Source organism: Colias philodice, chromosome 27, assembly GCF_061535455.1.
Source record: "Colias philodice isolate Cphi_HAF_F1 chromosome 27, ilColPhil1 Martin Lab GWU primary, whole genome shotgun sequence".
In the NCBI taxonomy this organism is placed as follows: domain Eukaryota; kingdom Metazoa; phylum Arthropoda; class Insecta; order Lepidoptera; family Pieridae; genus Colias; species Colias philodice.
The window spans coordinates 4,101,217-4,116,064 of NC_143112.1; the positions used below are offsets into that span (position 1 = coordinate 4,101,217).

Sequence of the window (14,848 nt, forward strand, 5' to 3'; positions counted from 1 at the left end):
GTAGTAATTTTCACTTTTGCATGGAAGTGATGTATCTGCTAGTATCTAATCTGTACTGAAAACATCTGGCAATAACCGTTAGAGTGGGAACCGAAAAGAGCCCTCTCAGGTATAAAACCTAGACTATTTGAATGCTAGTAACTATATAAAATAAAAATACTATAGGCTAGAGTGAGAATAATATTGATATATATGGAAAAAAAATAGCTACAGAGATAGTACATGCATAGATCTGACCATGTAGTAGCTAGTTTTTGTTGTCTGCTGAAGTCTGTACGCAATGAAAATGTCTGCCGTTTCGAAAATAAGTTTTTAAGACCCTAATAAATAAAATATATGAATGGCAGATCTGGTCAAATACTTTCAAAATTGTATTTTTTTCAGCACTTTTATAAGTGTCTGCCAGAATGTTATCCGCGTGATAATGGTCTGCCATTGTTATTTTCCGATAGTAATAATAATCTATTTTCAAATATCAAAATGGCAGACGTGGTCAAATGGTTTCAAAGTTCGCCAAAAATTTCCACCCGTCTTACCTGAGCGCGCGCCCCGTCCACCACTCTGGGCTTAGTGACTCCTCATCTCATGTATAGTAGGTATAGGGGAATCAACACACAAAAATCCAGGTCTGGTCAAATACATACAGGTAGCTTTGCGCTAGCTCTCTAGCTAATAGACAAGCAAGGAAATAACCAAATACCCATAGGGCATAGACAATCGTAGAGCCCTCAGCCCTGATCAATGTGTCATTGAACTTGAAATCGCTAAGCGCCTGTCACTATAATTAAGTCCACGCCTAAAAGGGCTGTTACACCTTTTTTACGATAGCTATACTTTTAAATACATACTTTTTTTATTGGTTTTGTAAACGTTCATATAAATAACGTATCAAATATAATTTCAGGACATCAGATTAAGAAAGGGATAACTAGGCATCGCATTTTCATTTAACTATTTTGAAGTTTTTATAAACGAATAACTAATGTATTTTCATAACATTTCCGAAGTAAATAAGCCTGGAATAAATCGCTTTTAAGCGATAAGATCACCTTTTGTACTTTACCTCGCATCTATACTACTATATATATTATATATACTGTACATTGTAATGTTAAATGGTGTGGTACAATAAGGGTTAAATAAATAAAACTCTAATTTATAAGTTTGTATTTATTAGGACTGCGTGATTGTAAAAATACCATTCTATTTATCAACTCGTAAGTGACAATACTGCGTTTTTATCATCTCATACCTAGGAAGAACATATTTAAGATTTTAAAATATATCACATTTCGGACCAAAGGTTGACAACCCAGTTAAGGGCAAAAGCCATTCAATGCTAACTATAATATCAATTTCTTTAACGACACTGATGCATTACACGGACGGATAATCAAAGCATCGGGAAGAAGCGTGTTTAACCAGGTGTTAAAATGTACCTACCTTTTTTTTTTACTTTTTTATGTAAGTAGGTAGATACTAGTTTTCTGCAGTATAAAACTTTCCTCACTGTATATCTATTAAAAATGGTAATTTATCTTCTAAATAAAATGTATCGTTTTATTTAGAAGATATACAGAGCTGTATATCTTTATTAATTTTATTTTAATAGACTCTATTGTTTATAGCAAAGATAACAATGAAGGGATAACAAAGAAAATATATCAATAATTTTATTGTGCAATATTTACTATTATTATTCATTTTTATTTTACCACCTTACATTTATGCCTACAGCATTTGGCAAATTTAACTTCACGCTTTAATTAATTAGAAATAAATGCTAAAGCGTGTTATTTACGCATTACGAGGCAAGTTCAATGAACAGACTATTTCAGGGCCTGCTGAATGTTCGTAAAACAATATTTACATCCATTATCGAGTTTATACTGGAAATAGTCAATAGCCAGGCGGAAATTGGCAGGCATTTTTCTTAAATAGCTTCTGTATACGGCATTGCTTGCGTTACTAACAAGAAATAATTAGCGAAGTTCTTTAGTTGACTCATATGAAAGGACAACATATACATTGTATACAGACAAACTTTAGGGTTTTGATTTGCAAAAATACTTAATATTGTAACTGTATGAATGTCATTAATTAGTTTTATCTTCTTAGAGTAGAGAAATAGAGTCCTTCATCTTCATAGTTATGCAGAAAACGATTGTTAAATTTGTTACTGAAATTGAATTTCAGTACAAATTATATGCTAAAAATAACTTATACATAGTACTTGTTAGATCCAATCATACGATAGGAATACAAAATTCGCTCGGACCCAACTCGGACCACAATACCATGTACTTTATATCGTCACCAACAGATGGCGCTACTGATTAAAAGCACCTCTTTAGCTCGCGCTTTCAAAGTTTTTTTCGATATCCTGATAAACTCGAGTCACTTCTACCAACGTATCTCTGGTTTCCCTTCAAAACGTATAAATCTTTCGCCTTTTACTAAAGATTTCCGTGGAGGGGAACACTCAAATGAGTCTTTAATATTTTTGACACCTTGGATTTATCCAAGGTATATAAACGCACCAATAACTAAAAAAAATAAATAATGCATTCATCATAGCATAGTATTGCTACAATTGATGTTAATGCATTGCTAAAGATTAAAAAATGTGCTTATCCAGACTATACCAGTCGATGCCGGTAGCAAATTTCGCACAGATCGATCCGATGTTTTGCATAAAAAATTAACATACACCTAATTTTTATCACCATAATATTATGTATTACAATTTCTAACGATCGCGTTAATATTATGGAAATAGGATTCTGCATAATTTTGATTACTTATTTATGATTAGATACTAATATAAATTCCACTTTACGAACATAATTTAACTACATAATAATATATTCGTATATATTTTAAAACATGTTTTAACTTTTAACAACAACACATTATAAAAATTGAAAAAACAATGTTGCAAATTAGGTCCCATTGTTTATGCACGAAAAAAGCACTCCAGAATGATAAGCGATTATAAATCTTACCACTTTGTAATAACGACGAAACATTTAGCTATGAAAACAATGGGTAGTAAGGCGTCATAAGTACCATTTATTGAAGACCTCTAGACTCGCTCTAAGTGTACTCAAGGAGAGCTCTACACATTGGTTATTACCAAAGGGTGCGCCATAACCAGAAATTGCCTTCTTTCAAAGCATATTTTGTATTTTATGCTTTCGGTAAAACACTGCGCGATAGTTTTGTATTATTTTTGTTTTGAAAGCGTAGCTAATGAGGTATTTGTCTAGAGTCTAGACTTATGGTGGTGTGGCTTATTTAAAACATAACTTATTCTATGGAGAACTCTGTAAAACGTTAAAATATGATATGAAAAAGTTATGCGTATATTTTGTATCTTAGCATTTTTTATTTTTGTATTGTATCATAGCTGCAGTTCATATTTATAATAATTGATCAATATACGACTGTAATTGTATAACGAAATCCCTCTTTCACGATTGAAACCTTATAGAAATCATGAGAAAGAAATAAGCTAAAAAAAATAAAATTCAAACAGCAGTTTCACGTCACTTTTCGCGCCACACGACCCACCACCAAATAAAAATTAGCTTCGTTCATTTAAGGGCGTTCTACACAACACTGGCACAAACTACAGTTTCTCTTAAGAAAAAAAAATTAGGGTGCGTCGTCATAAATCGTTCGGATGGCGTCAAACTAATACGATCTGTTCTACGCACTGTTTCCATTGGGGTAAGCTTAATTGAGTATTCTAACACGTGTTTGTATTTACGGAGCTCGAATTAAGCACTACTTATTCATGGGAAAATACGAATGCAATAAATAATATGAGGTATACAAGAGTGAGCAAACGTATTTCTTTTTTGTTCCCCAGACTAAAATAAATCAATGAAAATAATTTCGATATAACCAATAACCAATAAATATTAATTATTAATATTAATATTAATTATTAATATTATATTAATTATTAGCTTATGGGTAAGGTAGTTTATAATTTCTGCGATAAGTTACATAATATTTTGTACATTCGTCTTTCGTTTTTCACTGATTACAATAATTTTGTCAATTTGTTTTATTACAATTAATAATTACAACAAGTAAATATTCGATAAAATCAATGAAAAAGCTCTCGATTTCCTGAACAATAATATCACGAAAATCTTTATAATAATAAACCTCAATCATTCATTACAAAAACTGTTCAATCACGAAAATACTAGGCTAGCATAACTTCAGAAAGTTTTATCGCAATAATGTTTTATCTAACAGGGGTGCGGCTATCGACCGCACAACCTACCCCAAAGCTTTTCGAGGGGCTTCTAACGCTGCTCTAATATTTCCTATTGAAGCGAATTCGTTTTGTTAAATATGTTACATTTGTTTGAGGATATTGCTACGAACGTATTCGTATTAGAGCGATATGAGTGGTAATTTATTTTGAGCTTATTTTGGTGGTTTTACAATTCAGCATATTGTAACCCTTAAAAAAATCTTGATTTTATTCGAACGTGTTCTAGCTAAAAAACCAATTGCTAGCCTTTATGCTAGATATTATATAACTGCCAAAATTCAAAAATATTCTTATTCGAAATATACCAAGCACAAATCACTCATTATTTAAAATCAATATAATTCTGTTACACACTGATAGGTACTCAGATGACAGATTAATCTTATTTGAAAAGAACATAGATTACATAAGGTTGTTATAATGTTATCATTCTACCACTTTCATCTGTGTTGTACTTACACGTATTGCGATTAAACATGTTAGATATTGCAATGTAGTATGAAAACATAGATTTAAAAATCATGGCATTACCTGTATAAACTTTAATCCATCAGTCCCCGGAATCACAGACACAATAGATAATCTATTGTGTCGCGCTCCGATCGGGGCGCTCGGTGGTCAATGGGTTAAAATACGCACGAGAAGATAACTTAACCACTTCATAAAGAAAAATGACCTAATACATCAATATCACTCAATATCGATAAAAAAGTTGATCAAGGTCACATAACTATAGCAAAGAATTAAACATCCATCAAATCTTAATTAAGACTGTCAGCGTAAAATGACACAAAAAAGTCCACATATTTGATATATAAAAAGGCGGCAAAGATAATAAAAGGGAATGGAATAAAAGCAAATTGTCGGGCGTCTCGAATGAGTGTTCATACTTCGTGGAATATCACACAGACAACAGCTTTTTTTATTTTACGTCTGGCGATGGAACTCCAAATTAAAGGTTCTTATTTCAATGCGGTTATTAATTTAACCGTGAATTGTCATTGTCTCAGACGCGGACGTTGGGACGACCGAAAAGTCTTTCACTGTAATTTATAAAGAATTTCAAAATTATTTTTACCTATAAAAAAGTACATAATATTTATGTTAGGAATTTACAATAAGTAACAATCATTCCATTCACAAAGATTAACATTGCATTTTTAACACCTTACGCATGCATAAATCATTACTACCATATTATTTATCATGTAATCTCAAGACTCCACAGTCCACACCCTGCAGCTTCTTATCATTTCACACCCTAGTGTTTGACAGCCATTCTTTATAGTTTAATCTGTATGCCATACACTTGAAATTAAAAAAAAACTCAAAACTAAAGGAATTCAAATTTGGAGCAAATAATTCGAAATTTAAACGTGACACAGGTAATTAACAATGAATTAGTTATCTTGACACAGTTATAGAAAAAATAAATACTAATAATAATACATAGTTCTAGGTACTTATCAAATTACACTTCATTTGCTGATACAAATACAGTATACTGTACAGGGATACATAGAATAATGACACTCAGTTATTTTATAAATATTTAATTATGGAGGAAAAGATTTCTGAGATTAATAATTAGAGCCTCAGAAAGTTATTCCGTATTACCTTGTATAAATTAAAAATGCATAATAGGTATGCCATCGTGGCATTCAAATAAAAAAAAATCGCAAGACCAGTCTCATAATTATTGCTATTTTAGTCTTAGCATAAAAAATGAAGACCTCTTTTTATATGGGATATGGCACATTTGTATTTAATTGCTCTATTAACTGGTAAAAGACAACTTTAATATGCCGCTAAGACGTATATTTCTTCTCCTTTTTAGACTCCCAAGAAACAACGAAATAAATCCAGACATCTCCCGTACTATAACTACTATTTATTCAAATACTCTACGTATTATAAAACCTTATAAAATTTATCACAATGCAAAATTTTAACAAAAGCAATCTATCATAACGAGACGAAATTGAAAGTCGAAGCGAGTTTTTGGCAACGCTCGCTCGCAATTCAACACGGGTCCATTTTTGGGCGAAACTCGAATCTTTTATATGGCAATCCATTAAACCTCCTTGGAACCACCCCGTCTAGACAATGTCTGCATTGACGCGCATGCGTCGTGCATACTACCACCACGTGGTTACAGGTTTTCATAACCTAAAAATTTTAACGTGACGGCGTAAAAAAAATATTTTGATTTGTTTTTGTTAAAAACACTGTGTTGATTATTATTAGTTATTTATTAAAGAAGCAGACAGAATATAGACAGATACAGATACGTATAGAATAATTATTATCAACAACTTTTATTGAAAAATAAATATGTATGTAGATGGATATTTATTCAATTAATTATTATAGGAACCAAACTTTTCATTTAGGTATTGTGTTACAGTTGCAATACAACCCTAGCTCAGCTTATTTTTTGTAAAGGAAAACCTTCAATAGTACTGTGTCATATCATTATTGCATGATTTTAATTAGGTATTATAATACATTCAATTAGCACTGCATACAATTCATTAAAATTTAATACATATGTTACTGTTAAATGTTTATAATACAAAATTCTTTGTAACCAGCTACATAACAATATTTTTTGTTATTATACATTTATGGAAATATACAGAAAACAACGGAAAATCTGGAAAAATACACTGAGTATTTCCTCAAAGCTTTATCATTTATTAATTCTACGTCTAGACTCCTTAATAGGAATGCAATTAAAAAATAAGACAAAAAACAACAACTTTTCTAAGTAACAATGTTTTGCATATTTATTTTTCCTACAAATCGTTAGTACTGGCTCTTTCAAATTTTTAATCAACTACTAAATGCTTATATTCGCTACATAAAAATAACAATTTCCATGGTAACGGGAACTATGCGGGTTTTTCTTTCAAAACGCGGGCGAAGCCGCGGGCGGAAAGCTATAGTTCCTCGATAAATGAACCTTCCTTCGATTAGCGCGTTCAAGCAAACAAACCAACAAACTCTTCAGCTTTATAATGTTAGTACTTATAGATAAAGCTATATTTACAGTGCATTTATATAATCCATAGTATTGTAAGATATTACTCACAAGTCACAACTAAACACCCTGAGGTCATGAGTCATGACTAACAGACATTCACTATTTCTCTTTGTTTTGTTTATCAATATCAATGACAATAAAGCTTCATTTACGTAAAAGTTCTTAAATAACTTTAGTAATTAGTATCAACGATAATTTGTTAGAGGCAGGAATCAATATACATAGGTTCCTAATTCATTCATACAGTGTACAGTGGTTATCTCGAGAACGTAGAACTGAAGGGTCTTAATTTTGATTACCGGTGGGGACCAATAACAAGCAACCAAATTATCTAGAGCAATGTAAAATTACATCCGTTTTGCATTGCGTAAAAAGAAAAGTAAAAACAACTATTCATAATAAAAAATAAGAGAAATTTTACATCAACTACATGTCTGTAAAAACATCGATAACAAGCGCTTTCATTAATTACCATTTATAATTATTTCAGACGGAACACATGGCAAACGCGGCCATTACAAAAAAATCGCAAATACATAAACATTGACATACTAATTAACACCATAATATATTACTGAGATGTTGCCAGCATTAATTAATGACGTCATAGCGTGCGAACGCTTGTGCAATGCATTAAATTAAAAAAAAAACAATTCTGCATACAGTACCACAGACTATACTCATTGGACCATATGCCGGCATTACACGGTCTGTCGATTGCTCACGTCATAATCAAAGCACAGATAATAAATATCTTGAAAGGATATCATGTGAATTACGTTTAATATGGTTTAATCCAATCAGTGCTGTAAATCATTTTCGTTGCAAACCACGTTTATTATGTCCACTAATAAAAACATACCTCACTTTATTTCTTACTTTTTTTTCTAAAATGTCCAGTATTTTGCCAAAAATATTTTAATTCGCCTGCTATATTGCACGCCTCATAAGCGAAGCGTTGAGGTGGGTACTACTGTCACTTCGCGCAAAACATCAGATTTTTCAAACTTAAAATGTCTTTATGTATCATACATTGCACTTGTAAGATAATACATACACACACATATTAAGAAAAAACACTATTTTTAACGTTCATGATATTTTTGATGTCATTTTTGTTATTTAAACTAGTTAAAAAACAGTTTAAAAAATTTCTGTCTTGGACGTCCGTGTGTCTGTATGTGCGGATCCTTTTTCTTGTTAACACGATAGCGACCGAAATACTTTACTAATCGAGTCTTTTTTTTCTCTTACACTTGAGTATGCTCAGGAATAGAACCCTTTCATTTTTCAGGGTCTGATTCGATGTGGTTTAATTGTTATTAAATAAACAAAAATAATAATTAATAAATATTTATTAAAAAAAAATTATGAGGCGTGCACTTTTGGATTTTCCAAATTATTTGTAATTTAAGACAGGAACTCCGAGACAACAACAAAAGTCAGATTTTCAACTTTACATAGACGATTTTCTCTTTTAAATATTTTCACCAAACTTATCATAAGAGTTTAAGAAAATATTACATATTTCTGAAATCTATATCAATATTACATATACATATTGTATATACATTTTTCATTATTCCATGTGTGTATTTACAATAACATCCCCTTGTTGTGTAAAGCCAATAGGCATCTGTTACACCGATCGACTTTCATTATGAGCAAATAATTAATCAACCTTTTGTAATCTACCCTACGAGATGCATTTTCAACCGACAACAAAAAAGTAGGTTTTTCCTTCGACTGTTTTTTTTAATTGATATCTCACGATTTTGATATTTTTTATTTGAAAACTGATACCTACCGTGTACGTGTGGTCCCATTTAAATTTGGTCAAGTTTTGACACTGAATGCGGTTCATTTTTTGTTAAAAATAATAAGTCGTTCGTATATATTATAAGTACCAAAAAACATAGAGCATTTACTCAAATCTCTACTTAATAAGGAAGTTCTAGTCCGATTTGAAAAAAACAGTGTTAGATAGACCATTTATTGAGGAAGGCTGGCTATATTATATGCTAAGACCAATAGGAGCCGAGCAATGCGGGTAAAACGGGGCACAAGCCACAGCAATGGGCACAGCTGGTTATTATATAATATACCTACTACTAGCTTTCCGCCCGCGGCATCGTCCGCGTTTTCAAAGAAAACCCCCCGCATAGTTCCCATTCCCGTGGTATTTTCGGGATAAAACCTATGTGCTAAATTTCATTGTTATCGGTCCAGTAGTATTTGCGTGAAAGAGTAACAAACATACACACATACACATACATCCATCCTCACGAACTTTCGCATTTATAATATTAGTGGGATAGGATATTGCTTGTACACACCATTTCACATTTTATTATGCAAGTACATTTTCACAATACGTAACGTAACAATTTATAATTACGTCAATCAATTAAACTTATGCGATCGAATTTACTTCACGATTCACATGTTTTTTCTCACGATTCATATTATTTTTATTGCTCAATAACAAGTAAATTGTAATACACAAAAGAATAACTGTATAGTTACGTGATTTTTGATCCCAAGTAATACAATGTTTGAAATTTTTTTTTGCAATTACACAAGAACTATCAATTTGCTAAAATTTTCTAAGTAAATTTCTTTCACCTGGCGCGTTACGCAAAGATAAACCAATCACTCATTTTTTGACGTACCTAATAATATATCTATTAATATCTTTTTTTTACCAGTACATGTACTTTAATCCGATATAACTTTTATGTTAACTATCGTATGAACCCAGATCCATGATCTGTGGATTGAAGATGACGTTTTCGATTGCATAGTAACTTTTTCATGTGACTTACTGATACATATTAAAATATTCTATTCATAATTGTATGTATATCACAAGGCCACATTCAACACCCGGTATTCGCTGACACAGTGTCTACTATCAAGCTTTTCATTTGCATAATGCAGTACTATCGATTTCGACACCATCTAGTCTGTGTCTATTTCACGCGAAAATAGATCCTATCGTAAACATATACGTGTGATTTTAGTACAGTCGTTTATTTAATTGTTAAGGTCTAACCATCTAACACCTAATGAAAAGGTTTAAGGAGAAGCTAGTACAGTGAAAACGTTGCCATGGTAACCAAAATATTTCGTTTCTTTTGTTTTTTTTTTGCAGAAGCAATCGAGCGAAAGCGCAACCTGATGATAATCGATATTCAAAATAGGATCAAATGTTAGGTCCTATAAGCCCTACCCAAGGCCCTACCTTATATGGCTTCATGGTAACAAAGAGATGATGAGATGCAATAGTATCTATTTACTATTAGTTATTACGCGTGATAATAAACGCAAGCGAAGTGCGGCATTTTAAACACGATATGAAGTCAACATTACGTTACTTGTGATTATTAACGTACCTACCTGGAAATTATTTCCTTACGCTTAGCTACTACCGTTTACATCATGCCACATTGTAATACTTATGGCAATCATGGACGTATAAAAAAAGACGGACACCGTATTACGAACAAACAACGTGAAGCCACCATAGTAAGCTAGCGATCGTGTAAAGACAATAAACACGCACACACTCTCACCATAGTAAGCTAGTCGGCCGCCATTACGTCGTGAACTACCGACTGATTAACTGCGTCACTGTTTCACAAAAAATATTTAAAATGCCGTCTTGTGTGGTTAAATGGTGCCGCAACAGTACAATTTTAAATAACAAAACACAAGGGATTACATTCCACAGGGAAGCAAGTTATTTCTTTTATGTTTTAATGACAAAATTATTACGGCAAAATTTATAGAAAAAAAATACAGCCGCCATTGTCATCAGGACAGCTGTTGCCATGGCAACATGGCACACACACATGGATGTTTCGCCGCCATTACTAGGCTTCACTCAATGTTTAGGCGATATACCGTCCGTCTTTTTTTATACGTCCATGATGGCAATCTACAGATTACAAATACACCAAAGTATGAAAAAAAATGCGTAATTAACCATCGAATCTAAAATTCACTCTTCCTTTCCATTATCAAGGAGACATACCTTTTTAAATGATACGTATAGGTCGCGTCATGTAAAAAGAACGCTGACAATTAAGCTGCGCATTGGCGATTTATTGGTCTATTTGGTGTTATGAGGTGGTATAAGAATAACAAATATGTAGTTGCGAAGCCACGACTCGAGAGCCTACTTCAAAAATAAAATAAGCAGCAAATAACTTTCGTGCTAAACTCGATACATGCCAAAACACACCCCATCACTTTCATCCAGCGTTCTTTTTACATGATTCGCGTTATATAATGAATATGTGATTGCCGAAAAAAAAATAGACAATAATTAAGTAAAAATGTACGTTGTGTCAAGTTCGAAAATCAAATTAACTTATTGAATTGCCAGCTATAAAAACGCAATAGATAAACGTGGAAAATCACCACATTTTCCACACCAATAAGAACAGAATGCGATTCAATTATGGTGCCTATATAAAGAAATTTAAATGCATTCTACACGCTTCTGGAATAGAAAATATATGATTATGCCGTTTGCTTGGCGCCAGCGTTTCCTCCATTGCAAGATGGCGGTGAATCGAGAGGGCCATGGCGTAATACGAAGTAATGTCTGAACGCGATCAAATGCTTATGACAGCGTGATTTTGTAATTGCTAGTGTTATACTTATTTCGATATTGAGGATTAGCAATATACCAACGACCTTTAAAATAAATAGATGATTTTCTGGTAGGTATATGCTGAAGAGTTCATAATAAACATAAACACGTGTAGAGATATTTAATAAAAAACATCTTATAATATAACGCATTCTATTTCATCATCTTTAATTAAGTTTTATTAAAAAAGTCACACTGAAAAAAAATTGATCGATAAACAGTGTTCATATAGAGTAAAAAATCCTTTTTATTGATTTTTCCCTCCTCGTTGAAAATATTCCATAGGCTCAGTATATTTCCAATTTGCTCAGCAAATATAATTTAAAAATGAATTTTTATTAACTTAAGTCACCGATATATTAAAGTAATAAAAATAAAACCTTGTACTGAATACTACAATTTCGACACATATGGGTATTAAATTATACTTATTTATGAGCGACCTAAATTGTAAAATTTTGCCAGCTTGAAAAAGTGCGTAGGTACTTTACACAATGTTCATTAACGTCCTGATAATGATTTTGATTTAAAAAAATCTATAAAAAAATGTTAATAACTTGAAGAGCAAGGTGTTCAAAAAAATACGCAATATGCAAAAATAAAAATGGTGTCTGGTTCTTTAATGTATGCAAGCTTGTAACCTCTTTTTAAATCTCTAGGCACAGTCCTTTAAATTATAGTCAACAGGTATTTGAAAATGCTGCTAATTTAGCAATCTTCACATAAATTACTATTTACGTTATCATCCGTTAAATCAAAAAATCACCTTGCCTATGTAGTTAGGTAAACTAAATATAACCTGAGCCTCATTCTATGACTAATGACTTCCCTCCATTTCTTGGTAACTAGTGCAATTCTTTAGTTCGGAAATTGTATGAAGATTCTTGGTAAAACTATGTTTTGCGTTCCATATAATATTCGACTTATCTTAGTGTTTTAAAACAGACCTTTTTGGTAATTTTTTGGTAATTTTGTATTAATTTGCTCCCCAAATAATTACCAATAATGCAATTTAATAGCTATATGTAAAAAAACAAAATCATGTAAACGAAATTAATACGCAAAAAAAAACACCTGGTGTATAAAATTTGACCTTTCGCCTCATATTACATTACGCAAAAAGTACAAATTACTGCTTTGTCATATTATATCACAAAATGAGAAAAGGCTCATTATTGATTTATTTTTAAATTAAACAAATAACAGTCATTTACTTTTAACAAACATACGTTATCTATATGATATCTAAACTTTCATCGCTATTCTCTTATATCCTTATTTTAATAACCATATTGCATCTGTAGCACATAGTTACTATGAAACGTTTATTTTAAGTGTAAATTTCTGGACAAAGCTAGCTGAATCTAGATATCATTCACATTCTTACAAACAACAGGACGAGAATTGCAAGGAAAGCCAGTGAAAGTATCCGAATTAGTATGCACAGACTAACAAGCACCCTAATCCGTTACATATCTTGCTGAATCTATGTAAAGTTTGTCGTGTCTACTTGTATGGTTTATTGATTGTAGTTTCACCTCTAGCTGAAGGGACGTTATGTATGTTTGAATGCATTAAATACTTACCTATGACGTCACAATGCAATAAGTTTTTTTTTTTTTTGTTTTATGCATGGATTTAAAGATAAGGGAAAACAAACGAGTTTTAAATAAATAAAGGAATAAGTATTTGCTTTTATTATCTATGGTTTTATTTTTTTTAATAAAAAGCATATGTTCTAACCGGCCATGTGTCGAATTTGAAATCATTCGAACTTCCTTCCATTTGTACGGGTGCGTTCAAGGAAGCGCACATCATTAATTCCACGCTCGTGCGTTGTACAATGGCAACACTCATAATTCCCGCCATAAACAAATATAATATAATTTGATACAAGATTACAGATAGACCTAGATGGAATAGAAAATTAGTGTAACAGTTATTGGCGAAGACATTCATAGCTTATTTATTGTAAGTAGATAGATTTGACATTAAGCTTCCAAATATATTTATTTAAAAATAAAAACAGATATTCATAGTATATCTTCGTGTTTCTTGTTGGAAAGCTACGAAGTTCTAAGGATGAATAATAAAATAAATATTTGTTGGGTCAATTTAAACACGAATTTCAAAATGAAAAAAACTTTACGAAGGAAGCGAGGATTCATATGATACACTTTTTGAACCCAAATGAACACAGTGGAATTCACAGCTTTTTTTACTCGTGCATATTTTTAGGCTAAAGCACTAAATTATAAGATTCTGTTCACCGTTGGGCTGAGTCATCGATTAGTGACCTTCTTCACGAATAACTGTCTAATGGGCCGCTAAAATTCTCGATACTGTTAGCATTCATTTGCTTTAAAATCGTTAATGTTCATTTATATTATAATGAACATTAGCTATCGAATTAATTTTCATAGAGGGCTTGAAGAAATACATTTTAATCTAACGTCAATTTTATAGGAAATATTCGTAAAAAATCACATTTTCTGTGATTGCATTTTGTTCAATCATGAAATTCTTTTATTAGAATTTTATCTAAGTTATAATTTTATAAAACTTAGTTATGGAAAATGACATAGGTGAAGCGAGCTGCTAGACGTACCTACCATTACTTAAATAATCGTTTTCAATAAATATTAAAATTAATTATAGGTAAGTAGGTGCTTTAATTGAATAAACGGTAATTTTGTAGCTCGGTTACAATTTCAAAAATCGAATTTGTCGAGCATAGAGCACAAACATAATTCGATACGACACGCCACAGACTGTTTAGTCATTATTGCCTAACACTGTTACTTCAAGAAAATGATTAATCACATAAAAGGTGGGTGTACACTACAGG

General features: G+C 31.7%; 1 protein-coding gene and 1 non-coding gene across 2 annotated transcripts in view; one reads left to right on the forward strand and one right to left on the reverse strand.

Annotated features, from left to right (window-relative positions):
* The window catches only part of GEFmeso (Guanine nucleotide exchange factor in mesoderm), a 77,900-nt gene that overhangs the window by 61,348 nt on the left and 1,704 nt on the right, over positions 1 to 14,848 (reverse strand). The window lies entirely within an intron of this gene.
* LOC149476580 (U5 spliceosomal RNA) lies at positions 2,413 to 2,528 on the forward strand. Its single transcript, XR_016317846.1, has one exon. It is a non-coding gene; the product is annotated as a U5 spliceosomal RNA (small nuclear RNA).